At 41.3% G+C, this 19,856-nt stretch overlaps 1 long non-coding RNA gene across 1 annotated transcript; it reads right to left on the bottom strand.

Annotated features, from left to right (window-relative positions):
* Nucleotides 1-15,134: 15,134 nt before the first annotated feature.
* LOC135316711 (uncharacterized) lies at nt 15,135-17,490 on the bottom strand. The gene is made up of 3 exons (XR_010375978.1): nt 17,055-17,490; nt 16,283-16,560; nt 15,135-16,156 (listed from the first exon to the last, which is right to left on the bottom strand). It is a non-coding gene; the product is annotated as an uncharacterized LOC135316711 (long non-coding RNA).
* Between the last annotated feature and the right edge of the window lie 2,366 nt (nt 17,491-19,856).

Below are 19,856 nucleotides of genomic sequence, written 5' to 3'. Positions count from 1 at the left end.
AGAGAGCTCATGCTGTTGTCCCTATCTAATATGTGAAGCTTTAGTCCTTATACAAGTTGCCTGTATCCAAAATGTGACAATTTTATTTCAGAAGGTGATAATGTTTTAAGAATTTATTGCAACTTGTGGACAAAGTCGTGGTTGATTTGCTCTCCAGCATTCCTTGGATTTTGTAATATGTCAATACATCATGTTAATGCAAGTTTTTAAAAAAAGGAGAAGAGAAAGCAAAAGCTCCCTTCCTTTTTAAGTATGAGTAATCTATCCAAATCCTACTGAGACACACAAAGGAACACCGGCAATTTTCCCTTTCATAAAATGCGGACTTTCTTTAAATACTTCCTCCCTACATTTTCAAAGCACAGTTGTATGAAATGAAGGGGAAATGACACCCTTACCCATTGAAAAGGAGATTATGTAAAACTGGTTGGAGAAGCCAGCCGTGTTAATGCAAATACAAGTATGATCTTATTCATAAGTTGCTATTGTGCTAGAAGAACATGCGTTTCCTAGATGCGTCTACCCAAAACTCTGCGCAAGGAGAAAAAAGTTTTTTCAGGATACGTTACCCTGTTTTGCAAATAAATATGAAACCCAAAAGATCACTTTAAAGAAGAAGGGCTTGGTCTTCCATTGTGCTGAGCACTCGATTCCACTTGAAGTTAATGAGAGCAGTCAGCAGTCTCAACAATAAGACACTATAAGGATTTTACGTGCCCAAAGGTGCTGGAGACACTCTGCGAGGAGCCAGGGCTCAGCTCCTTTTCCACTCATGGCGTAAGTTTTCATTGCGCTGACAGCAACTGCCTGTTGTTTCTGAAGTAGCAACTGCGGAGAGTTTGTACCTAATAAGTATTTTATAAAAGCCAATGCCCTGCTCTGTCTTTGCACTGGCCTATGCTACCGGTTGCATTAGACATAGCCCCTCATTCTGCCAACTACTTGAACACGTCCTGCAGCTGGAACGATGCAAACAAGTCATTCCCATCCCCTTCCAACATCCTCAATTTGAGTACACGCTGCATTGGTGTCTTACTCCCCATTGGTGCCATTTGAAAGGCAATTAGTTTAGATCCTAGGACTGAAACCTCAGAATCAAAGAACAAGATTGCTCCAGACTGAATTTGAGCTGTAGACCAAGCAGTGTCTCAGAGGAAAATAGATCAGAAAGAAAGGTACCATTGCAAAACTCTTAAGTACAATCACAGTATAAACTCAAGTTGAAAAAATGAAGAGGTAGGCATGTGAATTTGTCCTTGTGCTAGGAAAAAGAAGAATATTGCATGTATCGGAATATGGTGTTCATGAAATAAAGGAGAAGTGATGCCCTCAGCCACTGAAAAGAAGATTATACATAATGTGGTTGGAGAAGCCAGCTGCATTAGTGCAAATAGACACATAATCTTATTCCTACCTTGCTTTGTGCTGGAAGTACATGTTATGGCATTTTACACTTGTACGTGAATAAGCAACTTCAATCTTGGTACATTTTTAGAGTCGCTTTACAAGAGAGTTGATCCTCTTTCTTCTGTCTACCACTTTTTCTTCTTCTTGGCTTCCATGGAAACTCTTTGGTAGTGTGAGGAAGCCCAGGGCCTTGGGTATGTGTATTTAACTTCTGATTGGTAAAGAAGGCCTAATTAATCTTCATTATATGGGGTCTTTTGAAACAGATGACTATACTGAGTGCCCTTCCTGTTCAGCTCTGGTCCAGATGAGTTTCTGGCTTATTCTGTAGGACCCTGGGGTCTTATCATATGAAAGCCTGTTCAGCATTCGATGAGGAAATGATTGTACGGTCTTCCTACCCTTTCCTACTTACACATGACAGCTGTTACCAGTCAAAAGTGTCTTTTTTTTTGTTTGTTAGCTAAAAGGTAGCCTAATGGACAGCCTAAACAAAAAAAAAAAAAACAAAAAAACAAACCCTGTTAATTTTCAGGAATAAGTACTTCCTCAAAGGAAAGAAGTTTGATTCCCCCAAAATGTCTTTTTCTGCAACAGAGATAATTTCCTTATTTTAAAAAGAGTAGTACCAGGTCCTTTCATAGAAAAATCTATCCTTTTTAAATTCCCGGGCTTTTGTGTTTTGTTTTTTGGTGTTGTGGGTTTTTTTGGGGTTTCAAGGTGTTTTTTTTTTTAAAAGCAATACCTCAAAAATATTTAAGAGGTATTTACTTTTCACATCACAACACCATGAATTTGAGTTAGCTTTAAGAATGGGGTCTCAGATGCAAAGTTTTTCAAACTAAAAGAAACCCCAAGTTATTCTAAGATGTAGTTTAGTAGTGTCAGTGCAAAGACCTTCAGAGCTTGGCTTCATCAGTTGGAGGCCATTTGAAGATATTTCCCAGGGCAAATCCTGTACGCTCAGATACCTAAAGGTCTGAGCAAGTGATAAAATATATGGGTAAAGAGGCGTGGGGGAAGGAACAAAACCCCAAACCAACAATACTGTGATTAAAGGTCTGCTTTTTTGGAGATGCAGAGAACTTAATAAATCTCTACGTAATGGAAATACTGTTTTCCAAGCATTCAATTACTTTGCTTTTTAGATCAATTTCCATTGGATTATAAGCACATTAGATCATTGTCCACAATCTTTATCAAAAAGGTCATATTTCCAACCGTTTATCTAATGCTCAGACTATAATGTGACACTCATCCAACACCCAAAAAAGAGGTAGTGTGGGGAAAAGCTTGCTAAATTTAGGGATTTGCTCTTTTTATTTACTATTTTGACAGAATCAGGGAAAGTTGACTTCCTCTCCTCCTCCCACCCAGTTTATTCTTTAATCTATCAAAAGAATTATTAAATCTTTTAAAAGATCAAACACTCAGATTCTTCACAAAGGTTGTCACAATGAATTCATTTGCAGAGCTTTCATCCCTTCTTCCCCACTGTGCTGAAATAATGTTGACTATTTTTCGCTGTCTCTCTTGTTGTAAAGATCCAGTTGAAAGGTTGTTGCAAGGACCCGATCTCCCACTCTTCCCACCTGGCACCAATATATCCTAGAAACTAAAAACACAGGTGTTGATACCTTACTGTTGCTGTGTTATCCAAAAATTATCTCATAAAAGAAGCCTTTCAAAAGGTGGTTTATGATACTGCAGAGCAGAGAAAAAGGAATAGCAGCAGTGAGGGTGATCCCCCAAAACTCCATTCTGCAAGAGTGCTATTGCTGTTTTAAGAGACCGGATCTTTTTTTACTGTTTGATAGTCTGACCAGTACCAACCAACACTACATAGAACACCAAATTCCTCTTGCTTAATTAGGAGATCTTGAAACTAACATGCCACCGAAGTAAGACATGCAGAGACTCAATTTGCAAAATAGGCCATTCTTCTCAGTTTCTTATAGAACCAGAGTCTTCCCTGCCAGTACTTGTAAAGCAAAGGAGGAATGTTTTAGGTGTAGGATGTTAATTACCTTAAAGACTGATCTTCTTCAAATGAGATGGATTTTTAAATAAACTACTCATTTTCTATGAAAAAATTTTAAAAATAATCTGGGTTTTCAAAATCCGTCCTCAGTTTTGCCACATGTCAAATGAATCCCAGCAAAGCAGCACGGGCTGTGGAGTTGCAGTGGGAGTAAAGCCAGAACAGTCATGTATCCAGTTTGCTAGGTCTACTGTCTAATGGGTCACATTGCCCTCATGATATTGCTCGTGCACTATGATTAAGAGCAGCCAGGGTGATCACAGTGGGAGGAGCAGCGGAGGAATGCAGGAGAGTGCGATGCTAGTGATAAAGGAGAGGTACAGATTGTTTAGTCTCTCACATCATAAATCCACCTCTTACTGATTACAAAACACAGTTTTTAAAGGACTCAAAGAAGGGATAATTCTGTTTTGAAAACCCTGCTCTTTGATCTAAAAGCATCAAATCTCTCTTCAGGTTGAGTCCTAAACTTCTTGTATGACAAAGGGAACTATCTTGAGACAGCATTTGGGACCACAGTGTTATCTGGAATAACTGAAGATGCAGAGAAAACCTCATATTGTAATGGAGAATGCATAGAATAATACCATTAGAAAATGAGATTTTCTAATTGTCATCTTGGGATCTAACTCCCACCAGTTCTTTTCTGTCAGCTCCCCAGCTGTAAAAAGAGAGAAGTAACCAATACATATGATTTTGGTTCTTAAGTTTTGACAGATTTGAAGTCATCCATGTTCTGATTGCCCTGAGGTAAGACATTTCCACAATCCCATCACAGAAGATGCTCTAGACTCTCAAAAAATAAGTATACCAAAATAATAAGATAACAACTGTACACCTCCAAAACCTAATTGAGAAAAACAGGACTCTCCCAGGCTAAGTGAGAAAACAGGACCTTGTAAATTTGAAATGGAGCTGTTTCATGTTTGCTGGAACTAACGATACTTGTACAAGCCCATCGCTTTCCCGAAAGCACTCAGCTTTTGAGCAAAAACAACTAACTTCTTTCCCAGATAAAGAGTACAGCAAGACAAGGAGATTCAAACATCCATCACTCTCTTTATAGGGAAGAAGGTGATCCAGTCCCCAGAAGAATTTCGAAGAAGCTGGATTTCACAAGGCTTGCATAACCTCCCCTCCCAAACAAACCCTAGCATATTCTGTTTAGTTTGCAAAATAGACATTGCTTCCTTAGAAAGACATGATATGTGGGTCTTTTTTTTTATTGCCAATGAGCAGAGTTAACTCGATAGAGCATATTATACATTCCAAACTACCACCAAGTCAGGGTTCAGCACAGCACCATAATGAAAAATGTATCACAACTGACCTGTGCATTAATTATGTGAGTTTTCCCAGGTGGTGAGCTTTTCATCCTTACAAACACAAATGAGAAACCTTTTGAACAGCTTCTATGATATAACAGGAATTCTGTAGATCTTCCCCTTTCTCCAAATTACAGAAAAGTTCTGTTCTTTATTGGGAATGATCACTTGTCTAAGGATCTACCCATTTTATGTAATTTAACACAACCAAAGTCTTGCTATAGATTTCCAGAAGACAGCTGGAAAAAAAAATCCAAGAAAAGAAATAACTTTGTTGTCTAGTAAGCACTCTAGGTTCACCAATAAATTCCTTCATTACTGGCTTTATTATTGTTAAATTTCATGGAACCATTCCATAGGGGTCTTAATTTCATGTGTCTCTGTACTCAGAAGACATTGATCATATCATAACTGCAGGCTGCATTTTCCAAAAGGTTAATTTGCTCAAGGACTACAGAATAGGTGGGCACTGGAGAAATGTAAGCAAGTATGCTTTCTTCTGTACCCCTGTGGAGATTAAGGTTCAAGCTCATTTGTCCTAAATCTTTCTTGACAACAGCTCTGTTGAAAGTGAAGAACACAGTTCTGCTCTGGTTGAGAGTCAACAGCTCATACTAAATCCTGGACTCACAAAAACACTTCTTAGGAATCAATCTTTAGCCAGTTAGAGAAATAAGGTCAACTTCTTCTGTCAAAATTTAGACCATAACAGTTCATAGTTGGTAATTCTTTACTGATTTTCTATGAGATGCAGTGCAGAGGGATCATTAAAAAAAATAAAAATCAACAAGATGTTATTTCAACTCATGGACAGACCTGTCATTGACCAAATGTTGAAAATTGAACTTGTTCCCACTTCTCACTCTTTCGCCCAGACTCCAGGTCTCCGCTTTCCCTGTCCCATAGCTGGATGTGCCTATGTTTTGGCTGCTATGGCTTTGTTATTTGCTGTTCCCAGCAGCTGTAGGCAACTATTTCCTCCATACCATCTGCCCATCCTGGATTGCTTTACTCTCTCGTGCTGTGCTTTAAAAAAGATCTCACACAAAGCTAGGGCAAATTAGCACATGCAGTACATTTACCTTTGGAGGACAGAGCAGTTCCTAGTTCTGTCCATGCAGGCCAATTCTCTAAGCCAATACGCAAAAGTTTCTGGAGCCATCCTACTTCCTATAATCCTCCTTCACCTGACCATAAATAACAGGGCTTTTGTAGTCTGGTATACTCACAGGTATCTCAAATCTAATCACCAAGGTGAACTTAATAGGCTGCCACAGACACAGAAGCTCAATATTCTTACTGAGGTCCGTGATGGCCAGTGCTGTGCTGCAAAGCAGATGATAGACTCATGTTCCTTCCAGTCCTGCTTTGTCCTCAACATCTGCCTGCTTCACTGGCATTCAAAATTGCATTCATCTTTCATACCCAAAATAACTTTTTATTGCATTTTCACTTAAGCATGCAGAGAAGAATCACCAAGGACAATATCTGAATTATAACATTGTGACATCATACCAACACATCCTATTTCTTTGACTTATCAGTACTAAATATTGAAGGAGATAGCAGATCTAAATCTTGAGGGAAATGAAAATCAAATATGGCAAGGAAAAAAAAAAGGGGCAATGTCAGTGTTTCCAGGAAAAAGAAAACTACTGAACACACAGTTTGCTTTAGACAAAGCAACCATCGGCCTGGTTGAATATGTAACCAGCTAGCAAAACATTCCTTAATAAAAACTCTCAAACATTGTCATATAATGAAGTTCCTTCTTGACATGTAAGGTCCGTAATGCCTGTAGAAGTTTACTTCGCTTACACGGTCTCTGTTTCTGCAAAGGGAAAAGTTTCAAGCACCATGGTTGCCAAAGATCTCACGATTCGATCCCGTAGCTACATACCTGATCCAGGAAATAACTCGTCCTTTTAAAGAACTAAGAGAAGTTTTTCCATCCTCTGAAGCTAAGCAGAGATATCTCTCCCCACAGTACCAGTAAAGACCTTTATAATTTTACACATGCAGCTAATACTTATTTTGGGAGCTGGAAGAGTTGAAATGCATTGAAAAGCAGCGGAAATCTAGGGAATTCTGAGTTCAGCTACAAATTCTACCTAACATAATCACAGGCCAGAAAGAGTAGCTATGGGAATGATTTCCCTTTCTTAAAGTTAGGCACATGCTAAAACACGTCCAGGATTTGGGACCATAATATAAAGCAACTGCAGGCACCCAGCAAATTGGATGCAATGAGAGCTATAACATCAGGTTACAATTCCTATCCATTTAAGAGCTAGTTCCTATTTTGTTGCATTAACTTTAGCGCCTTTTTTTTTCCTTCCTGAAATAGGAATTTTCCATCCTGAAATAGGATTTTTATGTATTATATAATATATGTTGATATTTGAGGTCCCATATGTCTTCTGAGGGACAAAGCGTACCCTCAGCAAGTTCGCTGACAATGCAGGACTGGGAGGAGCGGCTGGTACACCAGCAGGCTGTGCTGCCATCCAGCGAGGGCTGGCCAGGCTGGAGAGCTGGGCCCAGGGGAACCCCATGAAATTCAGCAAGAGCCAGTGCCAGGTCCTGCCCCTGGGGAGGAACAACCCCCCGCACCAGCACAGGCTGGGGGGCACCTGCTGGAGAGCGGCTCTGCTGAGAGGCCCTGGGGGTGCTGGGGGGCAGCGGGGTGACCCTGAGCCAGCACCGGGCCCTTGGGGCCAAGGGGGCCAGCGGTGTCCTGGGGGGCATGGAAAGGCGTGTGGCCAGCAGGGTGAGGGGGGTTCTCCTCCCCCTCTGCTCTGCCCCAGTGAGGCCACATCTGGAGTGCTGCATGCAGTTCTGGGCTCCCCAGTTTAAGAAGGATGTGGAACTGCTTGAGCAAGTCCAGTGAAGAGTTACCAGGATGCTCAGGGGACCGGAGCATCTCCCTTATGAGGAAAGGCTGAGAGACCTGGGCATGTTCAGCTTGGACATGAGAAGACTAAGGGGAGATTTCATAAATACCTATAAATATCTAAAGGGTGGGTGTCAGGAGGATGGGACTGGGCTCTTTTCAGTGGTGCCCAACAACAGGCCAAGGGGCAACGGGCACAAGTTGGAACACGGGAAGTTCGACCTGAATATGATGAAACTCTTCTTTACTTTGAGGGTGACAGAGCAGGGGCACAGGCTGCCCAGAGGGGCTGTGGGGTCCCTTCCCCGGAAATATTCAAAACCCACCTCGATCCAGTCCTGTGCCCCTGCTCTGGGTGTGCCTGCTCAAGCAGGGGGGTTGAACAAGGTGATCTCCAGGGGTCCCTTCCAACCCTCACCATTTTGTGATTCTGTGATCTAGACAATATTATGGTTAAAAAACAACTACAAAAGAGGAATGGAAAGAAAGTGACAGGTCTTTAAATGACTAAAACAAACCCAGATAATGTGAAAGACACATGAAATCACATTGTCGTTACTAGGTTCAATTCTCAATTCCCTTAAAACAGTGATTTTACTATATGACTTGATGAACAGTAGAATTAAGGCTCAGAGTTTGCTCCGTTCTCCTTGCCAGCGAGAAAAGTTATTTGTTCTATATCCCATTGCCCTTCCCACATGCAGACAGCAGCTGTAAACCTGATGCCATGAAATCCAGGCCAGTGTCCCTGCCTCCCCCACAACTCACTTCATCAGAGCCAAGATTTCACTCAACATATGGTGTAGAATTGACTCCCATAAATCATTTTGACTGTCAACTCCTTCAGCAGATTGGGTCAGACCCAGAAAAGTCTTAAGGGGTCTTCAGGTATCAAAGTCTCTAACAGGGATCCAAATTGCCTTGATTAGCCGCCAGCTATTCTTGGGGATGAGCCTCAATTCCCTTTTTCTATCTGAAGGTTCCTGCATTTCAGTTCCACAGTCCAGCATTGACTCAAATAGGTCCAATAAGCTTAAGATCTGTTGTAGGATCCAGAAAGTAGATGAACTCACTCACTTTCCTGGACATACTTGGACTGTACCAATCCTACAGTAATTAGCTAGGCTGCTCACAAAAACACCCCCACCCCACCCCCCCCCCAAAAAAAAAAAAAACATCTCCCAAAAAAACCCCAAAACACCCCATTCCCCCCCCACCCCCAATAAAAAAAAACGCCACCAAACCAAAAACCCAACCCCCCCAGAAAACCCCAACCAAACCAAAACAACGCGCCACTCACCTAGGTATAGCTACTGTCTTTTGGGAAAAACCAGCTGCCAGGGAGGTGGGTAGTAACACACATTCTAGGGACTGCACAGAGCATTCACCCAGAAGTTCATTCTGATTTGTCCTCAGCCTTAAAAAGGGTTTAAACAACTCCAGAACCTTCCAGTAAAGCCTGTCCATGCTGTAGGCACAGCAGCAGTTTTAGGGACCGAGGAACACAAGAGCAAGTTCGGGAGGAGCAGAACAACTGGTTAGTGTGAGCAACAAGGAAGGAGAAGCAACCCCAGGCACTGGTCCCTGCTTTCTGGGTGCTTATTCAGGGGCTGCTTAATGTAAAATGCATAAGCTGTCCTGAATCCATGCATTTATTGTTAATGGCACTTGAAGTCAAAAGCATACTGATTCATTTACTGGGGAATAATCATTTACCATATTAGCTAATCTATTTATCAATATAAAGTCAATTATTATGAAGCATCAAGAGTGGCTAGTAATTATGCAATGTAAACACAAAGGATAGAATCAGTAAGTCATTATATTTATTCATAATTCAAAATATTGAAAAACATTTGTAATAGGTGCATAACAGAAAACCCACCTTAAAGAAACAGGAACATATTCTCCAAATGAAGATTTTGTGATATAGAGACATTTTACTTGGTCAATACTCTTAACCATTAAAATATTTGTACTTGTGACATTTCTTTAGTGTTACTATACGTATGAGCCACGTAAACACATGAAGTACTTATACATGTCAAGTAGGATAAGTTGCAGCCAGGGTTCTGATCCCACAGTCTATAGATTAGATACTCCCTATACGTACGTCAGTGGGCCCATTGAATTCAAAAGGGCTATTCACACGTATCAAGATTTTCATATGCACACTTACAATGATGACCAAGCAAAAAACATCTTTCTAAAGAGCCAGAGATCCAAACGCCAAAACAACATATCAGTAGGCTAGGATTTCATGATGAGCTTGGCAAAAACATACATTTGAACTTCCATTGTCCACATAAACAAGTAGAATAAATCTAACCCATTTTAACGATTCTTTTGGATTTAATAATTTCATTTATTAGTAACCTGGGAAAGAAAGTTCTGCTGCGAAAATACTTTTGACTGTATTGCAAAAATTATAGCCACAATAATTGCTACAGTCTCTCGGAGGACCCTGTCTTTAATGTCTGGCTAACACAGTATGAGGAAAAAAAAGCCTTAAGTACATATGGTAATCTCATCTACCACTTCCACATTTGTTTATAAGCACCCAATCAACCAAACTGAGCAGTGTAGTGGTGGTTTGTTTTATTTTAAACATCTGAATCTGATCAGTTCACTTATTAATTCAGTTCAAATTAGATTGCCATTTAACAGATTATTTACTTAAACAATCAATATTAAAAGTTCCAAGAATTGCAACCATCTTATTTCCAATAATTTGTAGCATCATATTAAGGTCATCTACACCATGCCATGCTAGAATTAGGAGCTCTGTGACAGCAAGCAAATTTATTGGTCTTAGCCTTTTTAAAAGTTATCTGTACTAAGAATAGCACATTACTGTGCACTCAATTTTTAATGGAGTTATAACGGAAGAACCCGTTCTATTCATAGTCTATATTGCTTCAGCACTCATCCCTCTTTCCTTATCCTCTGTGCCATACATAATATATGATTACATGATATTGTACATCTACGGGATACAAGAAAATATTGGCACATATGGTCCTGATTTAGAGCCTCAGCTAGGAAGGGTTGTCTAAGCTCCTTTTCCCAGTAATCTATGCCCAACACCCAGAATTCCAAGACATCTTTATTGGCCACTTTACTAGCAAAAACAACAACCACCACCACCTTTGCAGACAGAAGCAACACTTTTCCTTCAAGATCTCCTAACCCCTGGCAGATGCTATCTTACGTACAGGACAGGGAATTGTAGATCCCCATCAAGACAACCATCTTGAGGGTCTCCTCATTAGCCGGGTGCCCTCACTTCTTGTTTCACAAAAGGGGTGGGATCACTGCTACAAAAAGAGGAGAAATTTAGCTTGCCTTTGTGTAATCCATCCATCAGCAACGTGCAGAACAGCAGATAATAGTGGAGCATCATAACACTTTCACCAGTCGCGGTTACAAGAGCAGTGCTCTTTTCTGGTGGGTATACACACAGCCGAATTCAGTCTCTGCTCCAGAGAGTTTGATATCAAAGTATTAGCAAAAAGACAGAAAAATAAAAGCTGTTCACTCCGTCTTACAGACGAAGAGCAGAGGCAGCAGAGAGAGAAAGGCAACTGACGTGTCTTAGGGGTCTTGAAAGGGAGTGCGTAACAGCAGTGAACTCAGGGCGAGTGAGGTGGTTTAAAGCTAACCTGAAACTTTAATTGGCAAGTCTTTTCCCTTTTCTAATATTCTTGATATGTGCAGATTGGTATTGGTCTACAAATAAGTATTTATTTGATAAGCACGTATAAACACAAAATCTACAGGGCTAAGAATTCATTATTCCTCCTGCATATTCTGGACACGAAGCTCTACAAGCTGGACCACTGGTTACTAATGCAGGTAGGAAATAAGCCACTTGGAAACCTCCTAGGTCAAGTTCATGTCCTGTAGTGTGAAAGTACGCACCAGTCTCCAAATTTGCACATACATGCTCACTTACTGTTGCACCTCTGGTTAGTCCTCCAAATGCCATATTTTTTCTTGAAACCACCTAAGCCCTTGGTGATGCCACGTGACAAAGAATTTCACTGATACTGGAATCCAGTCTCCAGGAATTGCACTGGAATACTATTTACTTTGGTCAGTTTAGGACAAACCATATCCTGCTAATCCTCAAATAACATGGGGATCTGACAATGTTGCATTGTTAGTATTATTCTTCCCTCCTGGTTTTTTTATTGGAAAGGAACCAAACTCGCGGTTACCACACACACTCGCAAACACTCCTCAGTTGTGCAGCACGCTATCGCACAGAGTGCAGCTATGGTACGGACCAGCATGTAACACACCGTGAAACCTGAGCAGAGGGAGGCTTTGGCACATAGTTCTTATACCCCTCCATCTTCCTTTTCAAAAGGTACCAAACTTGATAAAGCTTGAAACAAAATATTTACTATTTAGTTTTATGTTCACGTATAATATTGTTGCACTCTGGCAGTGATGGCTCAGCATCACCCAGAGGTAGGAAGGGGTGAATTTCACAAGAGGCAGAGAAGTCACCTCAACACATCTTTCAAATTGCTGTAGGAATTAACGAGCGGCTCCTGTTAACCCTCGAACCAAAATGTCACCGCAGTAAATTTCTAGCAATATCAGAATGCACCAGGGGGCACAAAGGGATGAGTCTTTTGCCTACAAGCTTTAATTTCATTACTTTTAACTCTGTCATTTCCAACAGTCTCTCAACAGGAAAGCAAAATAGGATCGGAAGCTGAGATGCTTTGCAAACTGTGGAAGAAAAAAAGACTTTCTGCCTCACTTCTCCACCCCCTAACCCTTGTCACCCCCCCAGTAGGGCTTATCCAAAATGGTACCATGCAGATGCGGTGGTCTCATCAAAAAACAAAGTAGCAGAAGATGCTGAAAATCACAACTCCCTCCCTCCTCCACCCCCTGCACTCACTGAAAGAAGGGGAAATGGTGGGGTTAAGCAAATAAAGTTCTCTCCCAGTAACACTGCCACATAATGAATACAGCATTATTATGCAGAAGGCCTCTTGAGACATCGGCCTAAAAAATTCCACTCAAAAAGGAAACACCTGTTGAAATATTAACTAGGACAAAGTCAAGCAAGGAGAAAGAGGATAGGTGGCCAAGAGGTTGGAAAACCTAAGAGGAAATGTTGAAGGGATTTTTCTTTAGTTCTTTAAAAGTGTGACATTCCTAATATTTGAATTCCTAAAACACCAAACTACATTTTCTTCGTGCAAGTATCTGGAAGTGATGGAAAAGACAAATGAAAGCCAGCATTAGGTAAATGATCTACACTTCTAAGAGCAGAGCTACTTTGGACATCCTTACGCTGCACAGCCTACAGTCAGGCACCTACAGGAACAAATGGATTCTAGGTATTGGAAACCATTTATAGCTCCTATTTCATAGGGAATATTATTAGGTTGGGGTTTGTTTCCTTATTTTGGTTTTGTTTTGGTTGGATTTTTTTTCCCCAGAAAAAAAATCTCAAAACCATTAGTAATTCTATTTTGACCATGGGAAGTTTTCTATTAAGCTGGACTCCCACCCTGTTTTACAGGTTTGCAAAGATCTAATATACCATAATAACAAATACCACTTTGCATTTGCATCGTCTCCAAGTCCACTGGAGAACGCAGCAATCTCCTTCCTCCAATACCCTGCCTGGGAGACTGAGGCACAGGACAAGCTCTCCTCACAGATGGGTGAGACTGGAGAGCTCTGCACGGCTCTGGGCAGCTAGAACTTAACTGTGAAAGACCCTAATGTAGAAAAGAGAGTTTAGAAAGAGACCTAAGGACCATTACAGTTGTGATCCCAAGCCTGCACCCAGTACATCAAAAAGTACATTATGACCTCTGTTACGCTTCCCAGTGCCAGCTATTCCCCGTTTAATTTTTCATAAGACGACTGCAGAAAGGAGGCCGAAGTTCACCCGTTTTGCAGCGTTTGCTGCATAACTGGAAGATGTATCATCAGCCAGACCCTATCTTCAAATGAATATCCCATTCAGACTGAATTCAGCAGGACTTAGCACAGGTTCGAGAGGACTATAAAGAACAGGAGCCTGTCTGCAAGAGCACTTACACTATGCTAGGAAACATGATACTTAATTGTAGTGCACTTGTAAGCATTTTTTTCTCCAATACTTTTATTTTAAAGGGAATAATGTTTCTTTCCCTATAATACACTGGAGAAGTATCTTAATCCTCTTGTAAACGTCCCTGCGGAGTATGAAAATAATGTGTTTCAAAGGTTTAAACTTGACGTATTGAGGGGGGGGCTGAGGAGCCCAGTGCTTTGCAGGGCGGATACGCTTTGATATACAGCAGAGGTCTATAGCCTTCCTATATACAGGGAGAGAAATGCTCAGTCTCTGCATCACAGATATGATTCCTGTTTCTAGAATCTCACCCTTTTGAATAAGCAAGATGCAGAAAATAATCATGATAGATGGAAGGCGCAAAGCTTTACTGAGACTCTTTCAGCAAGGCAGCCATTTCCAACTGCCTGCCTTGGGAAGAAGAAAGAGAAGAAAAATAAATAAAAAACCCCAGCCACTTACAGGGACCAGTCTTGGCAGCTTAGCAAAAAAACACCGCAGCTTCAGAGCAGCGCTTTCAGATTAGCCCATATACCACACCCAGGATGTATGAACACTATCAAAACCTCCTCTGTAGCATATTGATTATCCAGTATAGCCTTGCTAAAGAAATAATAAATGAGCAGGCAGCCATCCTCAGACCTATTGACTGGGAGGAATAAAACCTCCCGCTTTCCTTCCTGCCTCTGCTCCCTAACGCTCTCTAAGAAAGCAGCCCCACCCTCCTCTAAGGTACTTGTATTTTACAGACAGCTCAAGCTCATCCCTTTTATAATGAGCTTCAGTTTATCCTGATTACCTGGAAAGCACATCAGCCTGTCATACCCAGCCCCGTTAATCCTTAACCCTCTGCACACGGACGCCATCCCACAACAGCACTATGAACAAGACTGGACACCTAATTCCCTTTGGGCGTTTTTCATGGAAAGTATCAGTGGCTACTCCCAACCTCCTCCTGAAGCCTGAACTACTGGGAACACTTTCTTAATAACATGCAGGGTTGTTTCTTTACAAGAACAGCTGCTTTCACACTTGCAGTGAATATTTTAGCAGAAGCGTGTGTGCGAAGGAAAGAGCAGGAGCGAGTGTGACTGTGGGTGGGTGAAGGGGAGGAAGTACCTGTAGGGCACCTATGGGGAGGGCAGCCTAGACGAGAGGTTGCAGCACTGCCTTAAGCATCATAAGATTCATATTGTCCTTTGAGACCAGCCACTAACTGCATGTGTTACCTTGTTGTGCTAATGCCTCCATTTCCCCTTCTATGCTTTGTTCATTCAGGCTATAAGTACATCAGCAGGGACCTCCTCCCCCTATGTATTTATCAAGAATATAGCCAGAAGGGATGGGGAAGTGATTTTAGCTCCTGCCTATGGCCAGTAGCTCTTATGTGAAAAGTCACAAGCAGACAAAATACAATTTCACCTTATACATATGCAAGTAATTGGAGTTTTACTGTTATTTCAATTAGAGGTTGTATTTAAAAAAAAATAAAAAGAAATCTCTGTAAGGAACCACAACAAGTTTGGGAGACACTATTACATAGGCAACAGCAAGAGAAACATTGTAGGTACCAATAATAACAATAATAAAATTGACATGCCAAGACAGAGCATACACATGGATTATTTATCATTTTATATTCCTTTAGTTAAAAAGCATTAAAAATAAGAACAAAACACCCTTTACAGATACCAGCACTAAAGCAATCAAAGCACAAATAGTGAAAAAACAGCATTATTTTCAGCCTGGTTTCTCAGCAAAATGATACGTATTGGTTTCCTAAGTCTGCGTTCTCCTACCACTTCCCAAGTTTAAACCTTCTGGCTAATTTCAAACAAACCAAGAACACACAGTAGAAGCCTGAAAGATGCTTAATTCCAGGCAAATTTTAATACAATAGGAACCAGGTAATGGCAGACAACCCTATGAATGCTACTACTGAGGGAAAGGCTAAGTTTGTTCTTAATTCAACATCAGCAAATCCACACAGAAATGGTGCTGGAAATCAGGCTAGCCCAGAACCGCTGCCATTTCCAACAAGAATGAAAAGCACAATGGAGTTACACACTGGGTTGATAATCTGGGGTCAAAGGAGGGGCCCAGAAAGCGGAAGAGCTTCACCATGTCTGGGAAAGGAAAGAAACTGGGAACAGCGAGAGGAAGACTTTCACTTCCCATCTGCATGGGAAACTCATTCCAAGAAGCTCCCTAGGCACTACTGTCATAAACCTTATCAATCACAGAGGTACTTGTGCAATTCAGGCTTTAAAAAATTGAAATAAATAACAATTACTTTGATTTGTACTGTTCCCAAGTGCCGCCATCTCTCCCTGAAGCTGTTTGGAGATAAGTAGGTCTGTCCTCTGAAAAATTAAGACCAAGGAGCCTCAATTAAGCCTCTGAAATCACAGAAACACACAAGCCCACAGGTCCATTTGTATGAATCAACTTCCAGGACATTAATTTTAACATATCTTACAGTCAACACCATCAAAATTGCCTTAGAAGAAGCCAGAATGGCTTACCTTGGTGCTGGGAAGGAGTTCTGCACCGGGGTGTTGAGGTTGTGCTTCTGCAGGAGACCAGGTGGCCTGGCTGGCTCCTCTCCTTGAGCATCCCCACTGCCTGTGGCCTGCAGCACCACACCCACCTCCACGAGCTCCAGCTGGCCTGAAGGACCTCTTGAAGGAAAGCAGGCATTGTGCTCCAGTTAACACTGCTATCAAAAAAATGTGTTCTCCTTTGGAAAGGTACCTCTAATAAAAAAGGTTCACTTCCAGGTTTTTCAGCACCTGCAGACTGGCTGAAAGAAAAAGACAGCAGGAATTTCAGCAGATGTTCACTACATGCTTTTGTTTAATGAAATTTCCTGTTTTTTCATCCTTAGAACATCACCACACCCAAACATACCCATCACCTGTGGACTGTAAAAGCTGAAACATCTTGGGTACTTTAAATGCCACTCTAAATCCACGGTATCTCTGAAAATTAGGCCCGGGAGATCACAAGCTGCAAATAGAAGCAGCATTGCAGAGAGACCTTTTGGAGACACATCTACATATATCTGGCATTTCAGCCACAAAAAGTCCAATTGCTGTCATGCTGAATAAAACGCAGGATCAAAAATACAAAAGGAACATGAATTAAAGTCATGTTAAAATGCTGTTAACTGGCGTGTAAGTGATTTTCTATTTAAAACCCAACACTTAAATAATCCATTTTTATAAGTTCGTTATACCATATTCTTTATGCATCTTTCTCTCAAAGTAAATTACACGTCGTCTTGATCACACTCACCCATTGCACAAGTCAAATGAATCCCTCTCCATTGTCTATCAAAACAGTGCCAATTTCTTGGTGCCAACATCCTTGGGCAGGGAGCCAGGTACAGTGACCTCACCAGGTTTTGACTCTTCAGGTGTGCTTGAGCAATGTCCAAATGACCTAAAAGGAGCTGCAAGAAATCCTCTTGTTCATTAGTACCAGTAACTTGATGGCATTTCTGTGGCTCCATGTACTCTGGAGGGTCTCAAAGTCTTTCTCACCTGTGATTTAAAAGGAGACTCAACTTTTGCAAAGGAAAAATTTAAATGCTGGAATGATACAGCCTTTTAAAACACACAATATTTGAGGTTGAGTCCAGCAGGAAGGAATACCTATTCTACAATAAAAGCATATTTTTAGGAAAATTGAATATAACTTGGCGCATTGAAATCTGGCCAGGGTACAAGCACAACTCGGTGAAAGGGAACCGTGCAAGGGATTGTGAGCTCTCAAAAGAGGTCCATATCTTTACCTTTTGCAAAATACAGGAATCTAAATTTTGGATTCCCCATGCCATGCTGAGTATGCAGGAGGGGAATAAGAAAGGCATGTGGCTTGAATGAGGAACACTGTGTTCTTCTCCTCTGTGACTACGAGCAAATTATTTAGTCACTTGGTGACTGTTTCCCCATCTGTGGAAGAGAATAATGTTGAATGCTCACTTTGCCCACACAGCATTACACAAAAACTGTTTTAAAAGGTACATTTTCAAGCATGGTAGCATCACCAGAAGTTTCACCCTGGGAGTCATTCTGCCCAGATATTCATGCAAAGCAACACCTTTCAAGAGTCAGGGGTTCTTTCTCCATCTTCGACAGATTTGCATTATGGGTTAATTAATTTTTATCGAGGGCTTTCAGAATGTCACAGAAAAAAACACTGCATAAATGGAAAGCCATTTTTAATAGGGCTGAGATGAGGCCAAGGAAATCAGGTTTGGATCAGAACCTGTGTAACTCTAAGCCTTGGACTGCTTGAGACTCTTATAATAGTAATTAATGAATGAAACTGCAAACATTTGTTTTTCAGACAGAACTATTACCTTGATATGAAATACTTAAAATCACTTCAAAGCAAAATATTCAAGTTGTAAATATGTCTGAGCACACTGAAAAGCATTTGAATTTAATCTCCCGAGTTGTGCTCCACACTTAGCTCTTCTTGCACTGTTTTTATTATTATAATCTTGATAAAGACACTCTGAGGTGAGAAACAGAGCTTAATAATTCACAACCAGTTGCAAAAGGCAGTACTCAGGCAAAACTCTGGTTGTGAATTATTACACCTGAAGTCACATCCTGGAGCACGTTAGCCACAAAATCTCACCTAAGTGGTGGGAGAGGAAGAAATGGGTAAGAAAAAGGATGCTGCATGGATATAAATACATTTTAAAAAAAGAACCTACTGCTTAACCATGCCTGTTCAGGTGCCCTTCTGGCAGAAAGCAACCCAGACGGTGGGAGAGAGGGGAGACTGCAGGTGTAAGTCATACAGGGAGAATTCAGTATCAAACTGCTGTTGGTTACATCAGCCTAGCAACTGTTTATGCAAACAATCTGGCTGACTCATTAAAGTACTGCTCTGATCAGCTATTAACTGTAACTGACAGATTAAGAGGAGAACAGCATGAGACAGATACTTCAGAAGTGAGAGCAAAACATACTGGGAGCTTAATCTATGTTTTAATTCCAGCACCCTGCTCCCCACCCCCACCGCTCTCCTTTGTCGCAGCGGCTTCGCATGGCATGTTTCATATTGTTTAGTGCATATCTTGGCGCCCACCTAGACAGTTTTGCATTCTCGGCAGCACCCGGTGGCACCCACATGTTCATTTGACATTCCAGGGAACCCATTGCAACAGCCACACATTCTTCCTCGCCTTTCTGAGGGCTTCTTAGATCACAGATGCTCCTGGTATCACCCACTGTGCTTCAATACTTCTCATGTCCCATGCACATTCTTCAGGGTCTAATCCTTTCAAATAATAGTGCTTTCCCTCAGATGCTGCCTGATACCGATGAAAAAAGGACTGAGATAGATGCTTGCTCTTTTTCATTTCCCTAAGCTGATAGACAGGACTTGTCAAATGCAATCAGGAAAAAATAGCTCAAAACCTGCTACTGTTCTATTACATACTTCACGTTCTCCATGTAGCAGGAAGCCCCAGTCCTAAAGAATTCCCACTTTGAATTAGAAAAATCTTACAAAACAACACCTGGTTCTCACAGAGCACACAATGAATCTGGGGAACTCATTGCCACCGAATGTTACAAAGTCCATTGATAAAGAGGGACTTTAAGTGCATGTAGGCTAACAAACAGAAGAAAAGCCCACCTGAGCTAGCAAACCCAAGAGCCATAGGTTCCCAGAAGTTAACACCACCTTCTGGAAATCTGCGAAGGCATTACTGGCATTGTTTTTGAACTCTGAGCATCAGCTAGAGGCTGGAAGTTGGCTGAGAAGGACCTTGAACCAAACACAACTGATCTTACGACAAACTAACAAACATTACACTGTGCTAAAACCTGTAAGGCTTTTCATACAGCTCCCATAAAGGTTAGGAGGACAGCAGGCCTAGGCTAAATCCAACCACTACCTTAACTACTGACTGAAGCTTTGCCTTTCCCTTTTCTCCTCCCCTTTTTCTACCCTACTAGGCTTGATTTCAAAAATGGAAACATCTGAATCCTCTCTTTTTTTACAGGGGGGCAGGGTGGGTCCCAAATGAGAAGCAAGCCTTAAGTAAACACACCTTTGCACTATACAAGCCAAGCT

Source organism: Phalacrocorax carbo, chromosome 21 (genome assembly GCF_963921805.1).
Source record: "Phalacrocorax carbo chromosome 21, bPhaCar2.1, whole genome shotgun sequence".
NCBI lineage: Eukaryota > Metazoa > Chordata > Aves > Suliformes > Phalacrocoracidae > Phalacrocorax > Phalacrocorax carbo.
The sequence above is the reverse complement of the archived record's forward strand: the minus strand, read 5'-3'. Positions and strand labels throughout refer to the sequence as shown.